Raw genomic sequence first — 20,022 nt, forward strand, 5'->3', positions numbered from 1 at the left:
TTGATGTTAAAGGATATTAAGGAATAGTGATCGTTGTTTCCTGCTATATTCAATGTTAGAGGAAGAGCTTTATTTGTGTGCTTTTCTTCTTTGGTGTTCGCTGTAAAATAATTAGTTTCTTAATCTTCCTTGGGTGAATTTTCTCTTTTTCTGGTAGAGTTTTCCATCTATTATACTTTGTAGGGATGGATTTGTGGACAGATATTGTGTAAATTTGGTTTTGTCTGGGAATATCTTGGTTTGCCCATCTATGGTGGTCGAGATATTTGCTGGATATAATAACCTGGGCTAGAATTTATTTTTCCTTAGGGTCTGTATGATGTCAGTCCAGGATCTTCTGCTATAAAGTCTGTTTTGATTGGTCTGCCTTTTTATGTTACCTGTCTTTTTTCTCTTACTGCTTTTAGTATTCTTTCTCTGTTTTGAACATTTGTTGTTTTGACTATTATGTGTTTTGAAGAATTTCTTTTCTGTTCCAGTCTATTTGGGGTTCTGTAGAATTCTTTTATATTCATGATCATATCTTTCTTTAGGTTAGGGAAGTTTTATTCTATAATTTTATTGAAGATATTTTCTGGACCTTTCAGTTGGGAGTCTTCACCCTCTTCCACACCTATTATCCTTAGTTTTGGTCTTCTTATTGTGTCCTAGATGTCCTGGATGTTTTGTCTTAGAATCTTTTTGATTTTTGCATTTTATCTGATTGTTGTGTCAATGATTTCTATGGTACCTTCTGCTCCTGAGATTCTCTCCTCCATAACTTGTATTCTGTTGGTGATGCTAGCATCTATGACTCCCGATGTCTTTCCTAGCTTTTCCAGCATCAGGGTTGTTTCCTTTTGTGTATTCTTGTTTGTTTCTATTTATAATTTCACTTTCTTCACGTAGTTGGTTGTGCTTTCCTTTAGCTTTGTAAGTGATTTTTGTGTTTCCTCTTTAAGGGCTTCAACTTGTTTGCATGGATTCTCCTGTTTTTTTTTTTTTTTTTTCTTCTTTTTTTTCTGTACTTCTTTGAGTGTGTTATTTATGTGTTTCTCAAAGATGTCCACCATTATCATGAAATGTGATTTTAAATCTAAATCTTTTTTTTCTGGTGAGTTGGGATATCCCATATTTGCTGTGTTGGGAGAACTGAATTCTGATGTTGCCAGGTTGTATTAGTTTCCATTTCATTGAGTCTTGCCCTTGCCTCTTGCCATCTTGTTACAGGTGACAATAGGTGATCTTATCTCTTACTGGACCTTGTCTCTTTTGTGTGTCTGTGGGCCTGTGGTCTCCAGAGGAAAATTGTTCCTAAGTGTTCATCTCTCTGGGTGGGCTGTGAGTTCCCATGGCACAGCCCAGTCCTGATGCAGCTGGATCTGGTCTTGGGCCGCAAGTGTGTACTCCCAGGTGGCACTGCTGTCCTAGCTGTGAGAGTTTTGGGTGGCCTCTCCCAGGTTAGACAGTGGGAAGAAGAAGTTGACTCACCCTTCCAACTAGGATAAAGAGCACTCCTGCATCCCTTCTGAGCTCCCAGTTCCCTGTGGGTGGGCAGGCCACTGGTCCTTAAGAAACTGGATGGCCATCTTTAATATCAGTGCTCAAGAGACACAGATATTAAATTCCCAGGAAAGGTGGGTAACTTATACTAGCTATAAACAGCAAGTTAGGGTTCAGTGAAAGACCATGTTTCAATAAAGCAGAGTGTTGAAATAGATATTCAGTATCCACCGTAAATAAGCACAGTGTGTAATCTCACTGTTTTACTCCATTTCCTCTCCTGAAACACAGAGTCAGTGGCTCTATCTATCTTACTGGAGGCATTTATTATAGCTTAGGTATGTAGTATGCCATATGGAAAGTTCTTAATAAATATAAATCCTACTGACATAGTCATCTCAGTTTAACAGGGCACTCTCTCTCCTGAGCACCTTTCTTAGTGACTAAACTTCACCCTCACAGATAGAGAATGGCAGCTGGATCTTGACTCCAGTCAGATATTAGAGACTGTTTTCTGTTCATGAGACTGTCTTCCTGGGTAAAGTGAATCACTCCTTAACAGCACAGGTATATGAGCCTCTCCGTAACAGACTCTTAATGGCTGATTGCTATTGTATCAATTGCAAATGATTAGAAATTATTAGTACAAATTTATGTTACAGAAAACTTGAGTGGCAGCTCAAGTTGTCGTTACAATTGGATATTAGAGTTTGAGATATATCACTTTTTTAGTTACATAGTTTTTATTTGATATTTTTTTAAAGTTTAGATTTCAAATGTTATTCATTTTTCCAGTTTCGTCTCTGGAAGCCCCTACCCCATCTCCCCATCACCCTGCTTCTATAATGTTGCTCACCCACCCACTCCCTCCTGCCTCCCTGCCCTGGCATTTCCCTACAGTGTGGCATCGAGCCTTGACAGTACCAAAAGCCTCTCCTCCCACTGGTGCTCGACAAGGCCATCCTCTGCCCCATATGGGGCTGGAGCCATGGGTTTCTTTGTGTGTAGTCCCTGGGAGCTCTGGAGGGTCTGGTTGGTTGATATTGTTGTTTTTCCAATGGAGTTCCAAACCCCTTCAGTGATAAACCATTTAAAAAGCAATGTTGAGAGTATATGGAATGGCTGACTTCTTACCTTTTGTGAACTTATTCACTTGCATCTATCAGATCTTTGATTTCTGTTTTGCATAAACACTAGCCACTCTTTGATAGAAAAACCAGATCCCTGGAAAGTGGGATGACATGTATATTACTACATGAGCTGTTATTTGTTGACAATTATTTTGGCACTTTCCATATTTTAATCCTATTTTCATAATAACTTGCAAGTCAGTTATCATTAGGTTCATGTCTAAATTTAGGAATGAGAAAACACCTGGCCCATAGATTTAAAGTGCAAGTTCAGATTGCAATCAATGTTTGCTCAAATCCAATGCCTAACAGTTTTTATTTCCATCCTGCCTGCACAGAGTTGAAGACAGTGACATCCAGGAGGGATGCAGGACAGGGGAACTTGGCCCTACATGCATATATCTGAGCATGTGTGTTCATGTACCATATGGAAATTGTGTGCATACCTGCACCTCTGTATATGTGGACTATGATTTATGATCTTAGACACATGCAGGCAACCACACTCCACAAATGAACCAAATGAGAAGACTACTTTTCAAAACAAATATTTTAAATAGGAAATCATGACCCTATGCTAACTGTTTGGAAACTCTTCTCTTGCATATTTAATGTTATTGTTGCTGTGAGATTTTAATAAAATTTGTATTTTGGAAAAGTTCAAATCCAACATAAAATGGTGTATCAAGAGCTGTCAGACCATGTCATCTGAATGTTGCAGCTTGTCCCTCTTCTTATGAACATTTCTTAGAGTTTTTAAGAAAGAAAAAAGTGTACTTATCTACTGTATAAGAGATTCTCATAGGTGTAGGTTACTGGAGTCTTCATTTGGATCTAACAGTTTCATTTAAATATGGCACATTGCATTTACTTTCTTGCCTTCATTTACCAGGAGGGTAAGAGAAGGAGAGACAAGTTACAGAGTATTAACAAAAGAAAAATTAGCCCCTTCCATTCACATCAAAGAGAAACATTCTCATTGGTTCAATTCACCATGACTCTAAAGCAGTCCTCTGACTAGTTTCTCATGCAGAAGTTGATCTGGTAAGATATAGCACAGAAAAACTCACTCACCAGATAGGTAAAGCCAGAAGCAGCAGTTTTCAGACTTTGAGCTTATCCTTTGGTACCAAAAAGAATGTTGTTTCATGCAGTGCCCACCCCCATCCTGCCCTTCACTGTGGAGTGGGTAGAGGACAAATCTCAGAGTGTTTGTGCAGCAAAAATGAGTACAAATGGCCATTTAGGTGGTACTGCTTAGCTGAAATGGAAGATTACTTTGATGCTGTTAACCTTTATCTATGGACTCACATGGTCACATGATACAAGACTCAAGCAACCACCATATCCACTGCAATCTGTGGATTTCTGCTACAGTGTGCAACAAAAATATCCAAAGACTGTGAGTACATACATTTTCTTCAAAATTTCTCTAGCATATTCCCTGTGCAGGGCAATTTTTCATCAAGGTGGGTAAATGATTATCACGGAGCACATTTGTGTTTCCTGGAAGAATTGATGCTTACTCTTAAGGCTGGTGTGGACCATAGCCATTTTATAGGTGAAGACTTTTTTCAATTAATTAGGTTTATTTAATAATATGTTGGCTTATGCTACATCATAATCATATTAATGTTTTAAGGGAATGTAATGTATTCTTTGTTAATTTCATTGAAAATTTACAATGCATTTTTGATCGTATCCACACCCTGCTCCCCTCCTACTCATTCCAGACCATTTTCCTTTCCCATTTCATTATTATTTCCCTCTCCTCCTCCTCCTCTTCTTCTAACCTCCTCTTCTTCCTCCTCTGTCTTTTTTCCGTCTTTCCTATTTTTGTCCTTCTGCTTGTAGGTTCAGCCCTAGCTCAGGAGGAATACTAAAGTGGGAGTTTGAATGCTATGTAGACCAAAAGTAGAAATGCATGAACAAGTAACTGAATCCTGACTGAGGTGAGTAACATGTGCAATCAAACCATCATATGTGGTTTATATGAAAGAATATTTCCATAGGCTTGGGTCTTTGATCCCTTGGTTTCCAGTTGATGGCTGCCTTTTGGGAGGTTGAGGAACCTATGGGAGGTAAAATCTTGACGGAGGAAATACTGTAGGCAGGCCCCAACTAGTTATTTTATCACCCCACTTCATGTTTCCTCTGTCTGCTTCACACTTCCATTTAAGCCCTGAGCTCTCAGGGTCCTCCTGGCTCCTTCTTGCCTGCCACATATTCCCATTCCTGCCCACTGTGATGAACTTTTACCATCCTTTGGGATACAAGCCAAAAATAAATTATTTCTTCTATACATTGCCTTGATTATGATGCCTTATCACAACAGAAAAATAATGAATACACATGAGAAAGAAGATAATATTTAAATGTAACCAACAGGAGATATTGAACTCGATTGTGATGAGGCAGGCTTGGACACAGAGGGTAGACTGTGTTCTGTAGATACCAGGTAATAGGTGAGGGAGCGCTGTGAACAGGCTAAGGAGTCAGACATGTTTTATTGGTGGCAAGTTGGATAATAGATGGTTGAGAATGAAAGCCAAGAGAGCCATTTGTATACTAATGCAGATATATGGGCCAGGACAGGGATCCCAAGAACAAAGACAGTAGAAAATAGAGAATACACAACATTCTCCCCATACCCTAGAGAAAGATGGATTTAACTCGTGGGAATGATTACCAGAAGCTTAAATGGATAAAGTCTTCAAAGGCTGCTTCAGACTCCGTGTGTCTTCTGGAGAAGAGATGAGGCAGGGTGACCTTGTTACTCATTTACCCACTGTTTGTTCATTTGTTTGTTTGTTTATGCTCGTTAAATTTCAAAGAAACTTGTCCATACTATCCCCACTGAATCAGTTTGAAGCTACGGAAAACAGCCTTCTGCTGTCTCTTATCTTTAGGGAATTAATTTTATAAAAAGTTTGAAGGCATCTTTCCATCAATTTTCAATATTCACTCAAAGTGTGTGTGTGTGTGTATATATATATATACACACACACACAAAGTATGGCTCAGTTACAGACTACCTGCCTAGTATGTGTGTATGTGTGCAGTTTTCAGTATATAACTTGTAAATTACACATATAGGCAATGTTTTTACCTTCTGAGTTTCCAGGTACTAGACTCATTATCAAAGGTGGTGACCAGAGCATTTTGTCCAACATTATATATGTGTGTGCCTGTGCGTGTATGTGTGTGTGTGTGTGTGTGTGTGTGTGTGTGTGTGTGTGTGTGGTGGTCTTTATTAGAAATATAAAAATTTATGTGTCAACCATTTCTTTCCTTTGCTTAACTTACTAAATCTCCCACTTTTATAATGAACCTGGGTGTTTCTGAAGGCAGCAGAGAGAAAGCTCCTTGTCAAATGGAGAGTTCTATTTCCTGAAATCATGAGTCGTCCTGTAGTTTGTGAGGTCTTCCTTGTATTTCACTCTCACATTATTTTTGTTTCTGGAACCAACTTGCAGGTGAAAAACAGGTAACATTCCAAGTCAGAAAAGAGCTTAAAGACATGAAATAGTCTGTTAGATTCTCTGGAGCCTATGCTAGCACTTTGGTAACAAGTTTGTCCTATGTCACAGGTAGGTGCTGGTAAAGAGAACCAGTGTGAAGTCCTAAGTGAGAATCAACATCAGAGCAGCTATTTGGAACTGATGTTCAAAGCCTGGCTTCATTATGTTGGCCTTCTAGCAAACAAAGCCTCCTTTGCCACAGGCCAGGGCATGGTTAAAGAAATGCTACATGTACTCCAGCTTCTCAGGGAGGAAGTGCCCTTCCATCAAATGTATCTCTTGTCCTGCTGTGGGACAGAGGGTACCCTCCACCCTTATTAATAGCGACCTCACTGACCCTATAAGCATCACTGGAGACCTAGTCTTCCTTACTCTGTCACACATGTACCTCCCAGGGCCATGGAAAAAAGTGGGCCAGGAAAAAGGGGGGAGGGGGAAAGTCTAATTTCCCATGAAATGCTAAGTAGGAGGAGACACTGGTGACCTTTATCTCTAGTTATTTCCAGACCTGTGTAATCTTTAAAGCCATTCAGAGTGCTTAATCCAATACAGATCAGTGATTCCAAACATAACTTTTTGGGGGACTGCTTCAGATAAAAACTAAGACTGCTTGCCTAGTACATGTGTATGTGTGCAGTTTTAAGCATATAATTTATAAATTATGCACATACCTTCTAAGTTCTCAGCTATTAGACTCATCAGCAAAGGTGGTGACTTTGTTTCAATACTATATTCTCAGTAAGAAAGCTGAAGTCCAAAAATGCTTTTCAGCTTTCCTGAAGTCATTCGACAAAGACCTTGTGGTTTAGCTCCAAGCTTTCCAAGTCCCAGTTTAAAACCCTTCCTCTAAATAGGTAAACACACTCCATTTTAGAAGGAAGATTTATTTATCATGGTACCGTGCCACTGGGAAGGATGTAAGGAAAAGCGCACACCAGACAATTGACCGATCTTTCCTTGTGTGGAAGGAAGTGACATTTTTTGGTCTCTGTGATGGGGACAGATGGGTAACTGGAGCTGCAAGATACACTAGGACCAGAGCTTCTCTTGGCTCCTTGTACTTTAAAAGCTGATGAATGAAGAAAGCCTGGAGGTGGAGGCCATTCTCAGTCATCTCAGCATGTGAAAGATATTTAGAGGTTGAATGATTTTTCAGCCCTTCCAGACTTGGGAATTAAAGGTAAATACATTGTAGCCAATGCTTTGCATTAGCTTTAAAGGCTTTTGTGAAATACTTCCCAAGGGGGAACTGTGGGTCACTGAAAGGTTGTGTCTCACTAATGTCCCTGATTGTTTGTGGGTGTGCAGGTTCCTCTGAAGTGGCAATCAGTAGGAATGACCACTGCCCTTTTACTGCAATTATCAATGGTCCGGCAATTTCCTTCCATTTTAATCAATTTGCTTTATGAATGACCCTTTTCTTTGTTTTAAACAAAAGAGCTAAGTGTTCTCAGGCACCCTCCTCCTTGGAAACTCCTGTTTTCTTTAGAAAACCCTTTGGAGACCTTCCCCAATTTTAAGGCTTGCAGAAACTCAGCATCTCCTTTGAGTAAGGAGAGATTCATTCTGGCTGACATGCCAACTCAGTGCAATATGATTAGAGTTCTGAGCATCAGAAGGGCACTGGAAAAAAAATCAGAAACAAGGTTGAGATGGGAAAAATGTGGTAACATAACAAGGCCTCTTGGTATATGTGAAGTCTATCATTTTAGCACAAGAGTCAATTGTATTTCAAAACACATTCTCAGGAAATTTCCCTACACTTATGTTTTTACTTATTGTCTGATATTCTAATTTAGCTGGGGCCCTATGCTTATATTAGCAAAATCTGTCAATACTAGTGTCATAGATGAAAGTAACATGAACAGTACCAAGATCTAGTAAAGTAAATTGATGGGGGAAAGTTAGCAGTAATTTCAATGGTACCACTTTAATTCATGAGGTTTTTTAGTGCTATTTGTTCATTTGTATATAGCCAACAGTTTAATAGAGATCTATTGAATAGAGGAATGCTACCAGCATTATGGGAGTATTGAGATCAAGAAGGTTGATTAAAAGGAATGTCTGTAGGCATGCCGATCAGTTTAACAGGATATGATCAGCAGGATCCAATTGAACCCATCTGTCTGTGTTTTCCCCATCATCTCACTGGAAAGATATAACCCACAAGTGAGAATTTAAGATGAAGACACTCTAGAAATGTGCTACTCCTTCCTTGGCCAGGATCAATCCCATTGTATCATTTTCAGCTCAAGGTTCTATTGAAAGGAATCAGAAAATAGGTCAGAAGAATTGAAATCAAACTCCCATGTTTTATGCAAAACAAACAAACCAACAAAACAAATGGGCATCAAATTTATATCCTCTTATTTGTGGAAACTAGACCAAAGCAAGTGACTTCTCATTATGTATGTAGAAAACCCATGAGGGACAATGAAATAAGTCCATGTGTTCTATGGAGGGAAGCAGTCAAGCACTTTAAGACAGTTTGGGAAAATGGATTCTGGTATGTTATTGGTTGTTTTAGTTTCTGTAATGAAGTAGGCATTGGCCTCTGGAATGTGTTAGGACCCTTGGCATGCTTCTGTGCCCAACCTCTGTGTCTGCAATGTGCCCCCACTTAAGTGAAACCTGAGGTATTATTGCAAAATACACACAAGTTTCCTTTTTCACAATTTCTCTTTCAGAAGACCAGTTCTCACTACAGATATTAACAACCTCTGTTTTTTACAGAACATTTCTGGGAGGGGGGATCAGGTCAAGAATTCAAACCATTTTGCTTTTCTATTTTGACTACTCTTCTTTCATTTCTTTTCTTTAAGGCAAAATCTCTCTTTTTAGCCCTGGCTCCCCCAGAATGCACAATGTTGAACAAAGATCCAACTCTGCTTTTGGAGTGCTGGGATTAAAAGCATGCACCAGACCACACACCCAGCTTTCTTTCAGGTTACTCTTTTGCAAACTTAATCTTCCAGTATCTCCAATGTTATATTTCAGGATAGGGTTAGAATCACTTTTAAGTAAAATAAGGGTCACTTGCATATAAGTACACACACACACACACACACACACACACATATGTATGTATGTATGTATGTATATATATATATATATATATATATATATATATATATATAAAATGGATACAAGTATAAATTTATCAAACTGGACTCAGAATTAATGTAAGTCTAAGTGAAACTAAAGAGGAGTTAGTTCAACTGGATTTTAAACAAATTCATTCTATAGTTCCTGCTGTAGGAGATCAGGGGATGAGCAAGAAACAATCTACTTATTTTCTAACTTTTGAGAACCTATATGTGAATAATTCCCATAAGATATATTTTGTGTGTTAAGTATGAATCCACCATCTGAGCCATGCGTCTTTTGCCTGGATTGGAAATCTAACTCCAGGACAACGAATCTGCTACCACACACTGTATCACACTGAAGGGCTGACTGGTGAGTACAATGGTGATCACGTATACAATCACAACCCCTACAGCCAGTAAATAAGCAAGTATAAGAGGAGAGCAGATACACAGGAGTGGCTGACTTAGGGAAGGGGGATTCACTCTCAGTCACTGTCACCTCTATGTGTGGAGTTGCCAGGAAGCCATGGTATTATACTGTGTCTATGTCAAAGGGCCTTTTGGGTTTATGTAAGGATCCTATACCAATTTCTTTCTGCTTCAGTGATGAAAAACCATGGCCAAGAGAAACACCTACAGATTTTGTTTTGTTTTGTTTTGTTTTTCCCTATAGTTGCAGAGGGCTATAAATCCATCCTGGTGGGGAGGCAATCGAACTAGGTGTCAGGTGTGGTTTAGGAGCAGAAAGCTGAGGAATCACACCTTTCAGAGCAAGAACAAAGTAGATGAAGTGAACAGAGGCAGGGCCAGGCTGTGAATACTTAAAGCCCATCCTCAGGGACACGCTAAGTCTTGCAGGGCCTCATGACCTCATTACCCACAAACAGTACTACCTGCTGGAAACTATGTTCAACACATCAGCCTAAAGAGGACAATGTCATTCAAACCACCACAGGATCTGTTGGGATGGCAAGGTAACTTTTAGCTTCTAGAGATGCTTGCCTCATCCCCAGTCATAGATTCATGGTTGCTTCTATTCCTTCTTCGGGTAGAATGTGGGTTCTCTTTTATTCTTCTGAGGCCTATTTGAGATTCCTGTTTCCCTTAAAGATAACCACTTTTTCCCTTGAACAAGTTGTGATTTTTTGCAAGCCAATGGAAGTTATCTGTTTCCAAAGAAATGATAAAATTTCTAATCTCAAGGCCAGCAATATAATTATGTCAGCAAGCTGCACATATAGGATGCGTGAAAGATGTGTGGGAAACATGCTGAAAAGAACAATAGAAATGGGATAGTTTCTATTGGGAGAGTTAGTTCACTAAAGATGTATGTCAGAGGCACTTTGGGCTGTGTCAAGAATCTTCTATTAGAAATAATATATGTAAAAGTCCTAGACAAAGCTAAGTTTTTGTAATAAAACTTTTCTTCCTATCAAGTTAAAATCAGTAATAAAAATACATTCATAAAGCACATAAACACACTCACATATTCAGACATACAAACACACATGTATGCAATACATTCACATACATACATATAATGGCATATACGTATTTTCATACATACACATACTCTCACATATACATATATACATACAGACACGTACATACATATATAAGTATACACATATACATATATTAAATATACACATATATACTAATGTATGTATACTCCTACACATTCACACCTTTCCATAATTATCCTTACATACAAATATACTCATATATACACATATTTAATCACATACAAGCATACATGCAAATTTATATATATATATATATATATATATATATATATATGGCCCATAATCACATGTATATACACATTCACAAAATCACACACACACAGCTTCTAGTATCTGTTATAAAACACTCAGGTCTTTCCATCCTTTACACACACAGATTATAAAAGTGAAGGTGGCAAGGAAAAATGAATGCATCTCCTGGTTACAGGTGATGTGTAACTTCCTCAGTTTCCTGAGTAAAGATAAGTGATTTTTCCCAGTGCCACACAAATATTAAGAATGAACTGCCTTCATTGAAGCCTGAGTGAAAACAAACAAACAAACGTTGTGTCTATTGGCTGCTCCCTTTCTCCAGTCTATGACACGGCTTTTCTATGCCCTCCTTGTAGCTCAATGCTTAGCAGACCTGTGAACTCCCCGGGCCAAGGCATCCTTTATTTTGGGATCTGGGATAATTCTGAGTATGCTTTTCAAATCCTAGGCACTGTGTCCCCTCAATCAGATTCTGTGAGGTAACTGCTCACACAGTGAGCAAATCAAACATTTGAATTTTAATGTGAGGGTTAAAATATGACCTGCTTTTAAGACTGTTGTGTCTTAACCTTAGAGGAGCCCAGTGCCTCTAAGAGCAGTGTGGCTTTTAGAAACTCAGTCTGGTGTTCCGGTGTGTCAGGTAGATCACTAGTGGAGCCTGCAAAATGGTCTTTTTCTGAGTAAGAGGTGTGTGTGTGTGTTTGTGTGTGTGTGTGTGTGTGTGTGTGTGTGTTTGAGAGAGAGAGAGAGAGAGAGAGAGAGAGAGAGAGAGAGAGAGAGAGAGAGAGAGCTTCAGAAATCACCTTTTCTATTACTTTTTTCAGTTTTTCCTCATAAATTCTGGGTGCTCAAATTCCAGACCCAAAGATTTTCATAAGTTTTGTGAGGCCCATGTTGTAGACCAGCTTAAGTGTAATGCCCCTTTTAAGTAAGTAGGCATTAGCGTTGATGGACTTAATGTGAATTAGAACTATAATTTAAATACACTGCAGTCGTAGGCCAAGTAGACAATGTTTATTTTCTGAGTGACTATAGCTTTTTCCAGATTTTTCCAATAGTATGCAGGTGCAGCCCATAGCAGCTTGATTCACCATTAAATTTTCAGAAAAATTTGGACCATTTGACCTTGTGTTATAGCTTGTAATTGGCCACCGTTGGAGTATTTTTACCATGGAGATTGAAAAACACTAAAACCTGGGGTTCTATTACTAAATTCATTTTACTGCAGAGCCAGTTGCTATGTTATTAAACAGTTTGCACTGTCTGTCTCCTTTCCTCCTCTCCTTCGTTTTTCCTTCATTACTTCTTGTTATATCTTTAATATATATATGTTGGTATTCTGACAGGTCTTTAAAAACTCTAACTTTATTTTCATAATAACTCTGAACTATTTTGGATAAATTTTACAAGTAAACAGTGGTAGAAATAATTTAGGTAATCCCACAAATACTATCAATAAGTTAATAATAGGAGCAGAAGAAAAAAATACAAGTGTGCTATTTGAAAACTGCATTCCTTGGTTAAATGTCTGCTCAAGCATAGGCCCACACCACATAGGAATAAAACCAAGACCGAATGAAATATTAAAAAGATGAAAATTCTCCGTATACCCTAATTCAAAAAGCCTGGATTGGCATTTACTAGATTTGACTGATTTAGATTTTACCTTGAAAGATCTCTTACTGGAAAACATCATGTGTCCATATCCCAGTGGAGGTCTGTTTTCAAATTACCATACCAAGCAAATTAATAATGAGGGAAGAGTTGGCAGTGTGCCCTGATTAGGGCTGAGGGTAAAAACATGGGCATCAGGTTGTATCCCTGGTTAGAGAATAGATTTCTTAGTAGGGCAGCCTACAAGATGTTGTCCTGTCTTGGCTGAGAAAAACCAAGTGTATAGGTTACTAGGCAGCATGGCAGTCCTCCCCAGCTCGGGTGCAAATATCAGTGGGGGCTGTCATGTCCAAGTGTCTGTGCTCTGCTCCACTCTCCAGGGATTCCCTGCTGACTTTTCTGGGCACTGGTTTCCTCACAGAAAAGCTCCCCAACTCAGCTCTTACGCCACCAAGTACTGGGAGCTCAGAGAGCGTGACTCAGAACCATCTGGATTTGATTTCCTTCTCAACAGACATAGGATTAAAAACAAAGTGGAAAAGGTTTTGGCACATGGTACTTGAGGAGGCTCCCAATCCCCAAACTAAGCACAAAAGTTAAAATAGAAAGTATGAGTTCACTTACTCATCTAGTGAACAAGTTTGTTCAGAGGATGGCTCCCATGTGGCTGACACCTCTGAGCTCTCTGGAAAACTGAGCTGGCCATGTAAAAGATCTTTGTCCTGGCAAACCTGGAAATATCAGGGTTACTTCAGTTTAGGAGAAAACTTGCTATGAGAACACTTGTTATGAGTGTCCTTGTGAGAAGACTGTTACTCCCATAGTCATGTTGAATTGGGGGAGGGTCTGATGTGACTCTTTAGGAGGTAGAATTGAAACTAAGAATAGGACTCAGAGAAGTGTTTCAAGGTGTGTGAAACCTGGAGCCAAGTTAATCTTATCATCCTAGTCACATGCCTTCATGGAAGGGCATTCCCTCCATTAATTCCCAGCTGGGTCTTCTTCTTCTTCTTCTTCTTCTTCTTCTTCTTCTTCTTCTTCTTCTTCTTCTTCTTCTTCTTCTTCTTCTTCTTCTTCTTCTTCTTCTTCTTCTTCTTCTTCTTCTTCTTCTTCTTCTTCTTCTTCTTTCTTTCTCCTTCTCCTCCTTCTCCTTCTCCTCCTCCTCCTCCTCCTACTCCTCCTCCTCCTCCTCCTCCTCCTTCTTCTATTTCTACCTTCTTGAGAGTTAAGTCACCAAAATCCACTGCCGAAGATGGGAAAAAGGATTAATGATAAACTGACCACCATAAAGGCTTAGTTTTACTTATAATACAATTTTCTATGTTTTAATTAATTTTTTTCTTAGTGTACAAGATAATGGGTTCCTTTAGAACATTTCCAGACAGAAAGAAATATCAGAATGATCCCTCTTTTCCATCTTGTGAAATCTCTTTCAGGGAGGAAGGTCAACTGCAGGTGACAGGGGAGAAAAGAAAGAATAATAATAAGTAAGAAGTAAAAAAGTAAAATGATATATGTGCATGAAAATGTCCATTTATCATCTACATATCATTCTAACTCTATGTATCTATGTCTCAGTCTCTCTGTAACTGTCTATCTGTCTGTCTCTATATGTCATATATTTGTCCATCTGTCTGTTTGTCATATCACTATGCATCTCTTTTTGTATGTATGTATATACATATGTATGAATCTCTCATCTATCTATCTACCTACCTACCTACTTACCCATCCTTCCTTTCTTCCTTCATTCCATCTATCTACGTATCTATTTAATCTATCTGTTATCTGTCTCTCATCTCTCTAAACCAAGATTCTGAATGACAGAAAATAACATATGTTCCTTTTTAAATCACCATCACTTACTGTTGTTACCACTTCTAACCCACTCTTTAAACACATTCTTCTATCCACATAGTCTTTTTTCTACTTTTATATCATACATGTGGACTTATGTATATAACAGATAATATAGATTTACATTTTGAAAACATGTTATATGCTTTGGAGTTTGACTTTTCTTTTAATATAATAGCATGTTGCTTAATTATTTTTTTGCAAAGAAACCTAAGTCACTATTTTTTAGAGCTGAATAAAATTCTATTTTGTATATTCCCTTATTTTATTTACTCATTTATCTATTTATATATGTCTAAAATGGTAACGCATTATGGTTATGAGGAATATTGCAATTAGTACAAGAATATAAAACTATATGGCATGCTGACTTAGATTCCTTTGGATACATATTTAGAAACATTACAGTTGAATTGGATGGTAATTCCAATTTTAGCTTTTTTTTTTTTTTTTTGAGAGACCCTTCTATGACCCTTCCATGACGTATTCCTAAATTTACATCCTATTAACAATATGTGATTATTTTTTCTTTTCCCATCCAACATCCTTGTTACCATTATTGTCAATTGTTTTTTCTGAAGATAGCTACTCTGGAAATAGATGACATCTCAAGGTGGCTTTAACTTTTATTTTCATGTTGGATACTGAATATTTTTATACATTTTAGGTCATCTGTATTTCTTGTTAAGCTGTTTGTTTAATCAATATGCTCATATGTTGACTGGATAAGCTGAGTTCCTTTGTGTTTGAATTTGAGTTATTTATATGTTATAGATACTAATCCCCAGTCAAACAAAAATTAATAAAGATCTTCTCTTCGCCAACTGTGTCTTAACTCAGCTATTTTATTTGCTGGGCAGAGATTTTTCAAACAATTTTTAGTATCTTATCAGATTAATAGAGCAAGAAGTCAATAGCAAAAAACATTATATAAGTGATATGAACACATGGAAATTGAGCAAGATAATCCTAAATGATCACTAAGTCTTTAATGGCAGGAGGAAATTTATTCAACTCTTAAAATTGATAAGTCCACATTAACCACTTAGGATTCTCAAGCCACCAGAACTTGTCCTTTTTTCTATTTTGGGGTATAGTTTATATGACTACATACTATGATCCCAGATCACATGGAGGGATATTGATGTTACTAAAGGACTGTAACAACATTCAAGCACCGAACTGAATATGAAGTAATTACTTTTCCTATACTATAACTTTTACTATATTAAGTTTGACTATGAATTTAATATTTTATAATGGAAACCAGGGATGAAAAACATTGTTATTAGTTTTATGTTTAGGACCCCACATAAAAGGAAAAAGGTTCTATTTCCCAGGTAGCTGTACTTATAAGGATTCCTTCTTTTGACAGTCAAAATAAGAACAAATGAAAGCAATGTAAACTAATTGAGTCCTAAGTGGCAGAAAATTCACATTGTATTTTACATTCACTTAAGTATATAGTTCTACAGATCCACATATAGCTACAGATCTGCAAAAGTATTTACTTACATCATCTTTTAAATGAGAAACTAAAGTGAACCTAAAAAGAGTGTTATCCATGTTACGCTTGGTGAATGCCTGATTCCAAAGCTGAATCATCTTTTGCTGTGTCATAAAGGTGTTGCTGGCTTTTACCAGAAACTAAAATAGATCATTTCCTTCCGTCCAATTGCTGCTTGATCCCATCCCTCCTCTGAACTTAAAGAAGCAAGAAACTCCAAACGAGCTAGCGACCAAGAGGAGCTGGGGATGATTCCTCAGCATTCCACAGACTATCTTCTAAGGTGACCACATCCTGTCACTCCAACTTCCCTTCCACAATACGCTAGTGGACCCTGCTGGCCCAATGCATAGCCATATCATTGGATGCCTTGTATGACTGAAACAAAGATCCTTAAAAAGAAAGACTCTGGGTGCTGTAGCACTTTGAAGCAAGAGCACTGCACATGTGGAGCTGTGTTACCTGATCATTTCTTCAAACAAACAAACAAACAAACAACCACAAAACAAATAAATACAGCACCTTAATAGCTTCCCCTCAACCCTTGCAGCAAACACTTAAACTTCCCTGGCAGTGTGAGTGGTTTTCCTTTGGCCCTGCCTTATTGCTTCTTTTACAGTGTGCCTGGCAGCCTTGCAAATGGAAAAGTTTGAACAATTTCAGGGACAGTGTTGTATTAAAAGGAAACTGCATCTTGTCTTGCTCATAAATAAATACATAAATACATAAACTGATAAGGAGCCATGCATATTTTGTTGGTTGACCTTCCCTCAGTGGGCCCAGTTATTAAAATAGAGAGCCAGTGTGGTTTTTAAGCTACCTCAAGCTGACTGTCTGACTCTTGCATTTGAACTGGAAAGCACTGAAAGGCATTCTTAGGTAATTTCTAGATATACATATACTGCTTGTCCAGATAGCATGCCTACATGAGGAGGTGAACAAATTATTTAAAAAAGGAAGATACAAAATGAAAGTAGAAATGCCAGGCTTCCAACCTGCTTTAGTTACCTCCTGGATTTGAGCAGAGTTGTGTCTGTGTTTGTGGTAGACACATGTATTTTTTTTTTATTGTATTTAGGATAACCATTTTTTCTATATCTCCCCAAAACAGGCTCATGAGAGCTGGTACAAAGGGGTTGCTATGTTCTCCTTACTGTTGACTTGCTCTTTATTTTCTCTGATTTCTCACTGATATTTAACTTTGATTCAATGGAGCTAAGCCAGTGTCTTTAAATAGAAGATAAGTAAACAGGTCTGAATTCATATGATGACTTGATATAATAAGCATATAGGAAACTTCAAGAATAACACAGCACAATTTGTAACTTTAATCTAGCTCTACCTCAAGAAAATATTCTGGAACACTATAGCAGTGGTTTTGGTTGGGCCAATGAGTTCATGTCTTGCGGGGGTTTGAATAAAAATGGCCCCTAAAGGCTCATAGATTTGAATGCGGGGTCACCACAGAGTAGCAGTATTTGAAAGGATTAGAGGCTATGGCCTTGTTGGAGAAAGTATGTCACTGGCCATGGGCCTTAAGGCTTCAAAAGCCCATACAAAACCAGGTACCTATCTTTTCCTGCTACCTGCAGATATGGATATTAGCTACTTCTCCAACCCCATGTTTGCCTGCTTTTCCAGGACCATGTCTTCTGCCTGCATGCTGCCATGCTTCCTACTGTGTTAATAATGTTCTAAGTCTCTCAAACTGTAAATAAGCAGGATTAAATGTTTTCTTTTATAAGAGTTTCCATGACAAGCCCAGAAAAGTGACATGTGCCTTTAATCCCAGCTCTCTGGAGGCAGAGACAGGCTGATATCCAACATTTGAGGCCAACCTACTCTACCTCCTGAGTGTCTAGATATCCAGAGCTACATAGTGAGAGTCTGTATTAGAAACAAACAAATAAAAAACAAAAAATGAAGCAAACACATATTTGAAGTGGCCATGGCATCTCTTTACAACAATAGAATACTAAGACAAGGCTCAACTGTCACTAGATTATTAGGCACCAAAGCTTATCTGACATATAGCTATAATTATCTAATAATTAGTCTGAATCTCACTTGAGCTTTTGTTCATCTGCTGGACCTTATTTACTGAAGATCCATTGGTAATTTGTGACTTGATAACATAAGTCTTTTTTGCATAAACATAGAAATTTTATGTCAGCAGTTTTAATTAGCACAATAATTTACAGAAGTACATACAATCTAATCATAAATCCAGAGAAGTCATATATACTAAAAACATAGACCCTAGAACTAGAACCAGAACATGAGGGCTTGAGTCTGAGTTCTATCATTTTCCAAACAGATAATCCTTAAGACACAACTTACTCTCTCTTGAACCTAATTTTCTCCTTGGTAAAAGTGATAATAAATATTATTTGTGTGTTCTAAGGTAATCTATTGTGTATTTACACCATTACATAATTGTTATATACTATTGTATATATCTATATACTATATGTATATATATGTCTATATACTATATGTATGTATATGTCTATATACTATATGTATGCATATGTCTATATACTATAGATACTATTGTTTTATTTAGGATTTATTAAAAGGTTTGCTCAATTTTAGAAAACAGTAATTGCTAAACTTTCTTCTTTACTTCTTACTCCACTTGCCCTTATGTTTTTGGTGATTTTGCAGTTACTGGTATGTCTCTGGACCACAAAGCATTTCCATAAGGAGAGGCATGCTAAAGCATTTCCATAAGGAGAGGCATGCTATTTTGTTGTTGATTTTTTATTTTTTTTTAAAAAAACACTGCTCTTTTCATAACTCATGATGAGTTTATATTATCACACAACTACTTTCAAGGGTTTTTTTTGTTGTTATACTTTAATGAAGTGATGTGTGTGGTCAGATACACTTGTAGAAGCCAGATATATCAGAGCCCCCTGAAGCTGGAGTCATAAGTAGCTATGAGCTTACCACAGTGATGATTGCGACCTGAATTTAATTTCTCTGAAATTTTTAAGTAGATGTTGTTGTTTGTTTGTTTTGTTGGTTTGGTTTTCCAATACAGGGTTTCTCTGTGTAGCCTTGGCTATCCTAAAACTTGCTTTGTAGACCAGGTTGTCCTTGAACAGAGATCTGCCTACTTCTGCTTACAGAGTGCTGGGATTAAAGTGTGTTCTACCACTGATGGACAGCAGTAAATGTTCTTAACTGCTCGAGCCATCGTTCTAGCTCCCTGACATGAAATGTATTATATTTGACTTAATTCTGCTAGCCAACAGGTATTAAATAGTACCTGTACTACAGTTTAGGATTTGATTGTTCAGTATGCTGGTTTAGTGCTTTGCACATGACTAGTTACGTTCTCTGATTCTTTGGGACTTTAAAGAAACTGTAAGAAAAGTCCTTGTGCACTTTTAGAGCATTTGAAAGGGATCCACTTTATTCATAAAAGTAGTAAATATTTTAGTATTTGTTTCCAGAAACTTAGTTAAAGCTATCTAGAAAAACAAAGCCTACTAATTGACAATGTTCAGTGCTGGGAGAAGCATGTCTGAGGAGAACAGAGTGCTTTTGATAGACTTCTATTTTCCACTATCTGACTTTAGGGTTACTGATAAAAACAAATTTTTGTCATATTTATTGCAATTCCAAGAAATCTATTTATTTGTAAATTTAATTTTTTTCTGGTGTCATTAGACACGCTGGCAGGTTTTGAACAGTAGTTTGTCAGTATTGTGGTCTTAAAATATGTTCTGGTACTACTGTGAGGCAATTTCCTTAGTGAGGAGTGCAGACCGGGAATAGAAGAAGAAAGATCAGTAGGTGGTATTATCTCAGAAGAGAGTTGGCTTCACAATGGCAGTAGTAAAGGCAGTGATATTGGACCCAATGAAAGGGATACTGTGAAGGTTGAACAAGAAATGTGTGCTGATGGATCAAACAAGAAGTGTGAGTGAGGAGCATCACAACTCATGTCAGTCAACACCATGAAGGATGAGGACTAGCCCAAGAAAGGAAGATTTCATCTGTCAATAATCTGAGTGAAAATTCTAATGGATGATT

This window comes from Micromys minutus, assembly GCF_963924665.1.
Source record: "Micromys minutus genome assembly, chromosome: 27".
Taxonomy (NCBI): domain Eukaryota; kingdom Metazoa; phylum Chordata; class Mammalia; order Rodentia; family Muridae; genus Micromys; species Micromys minutus.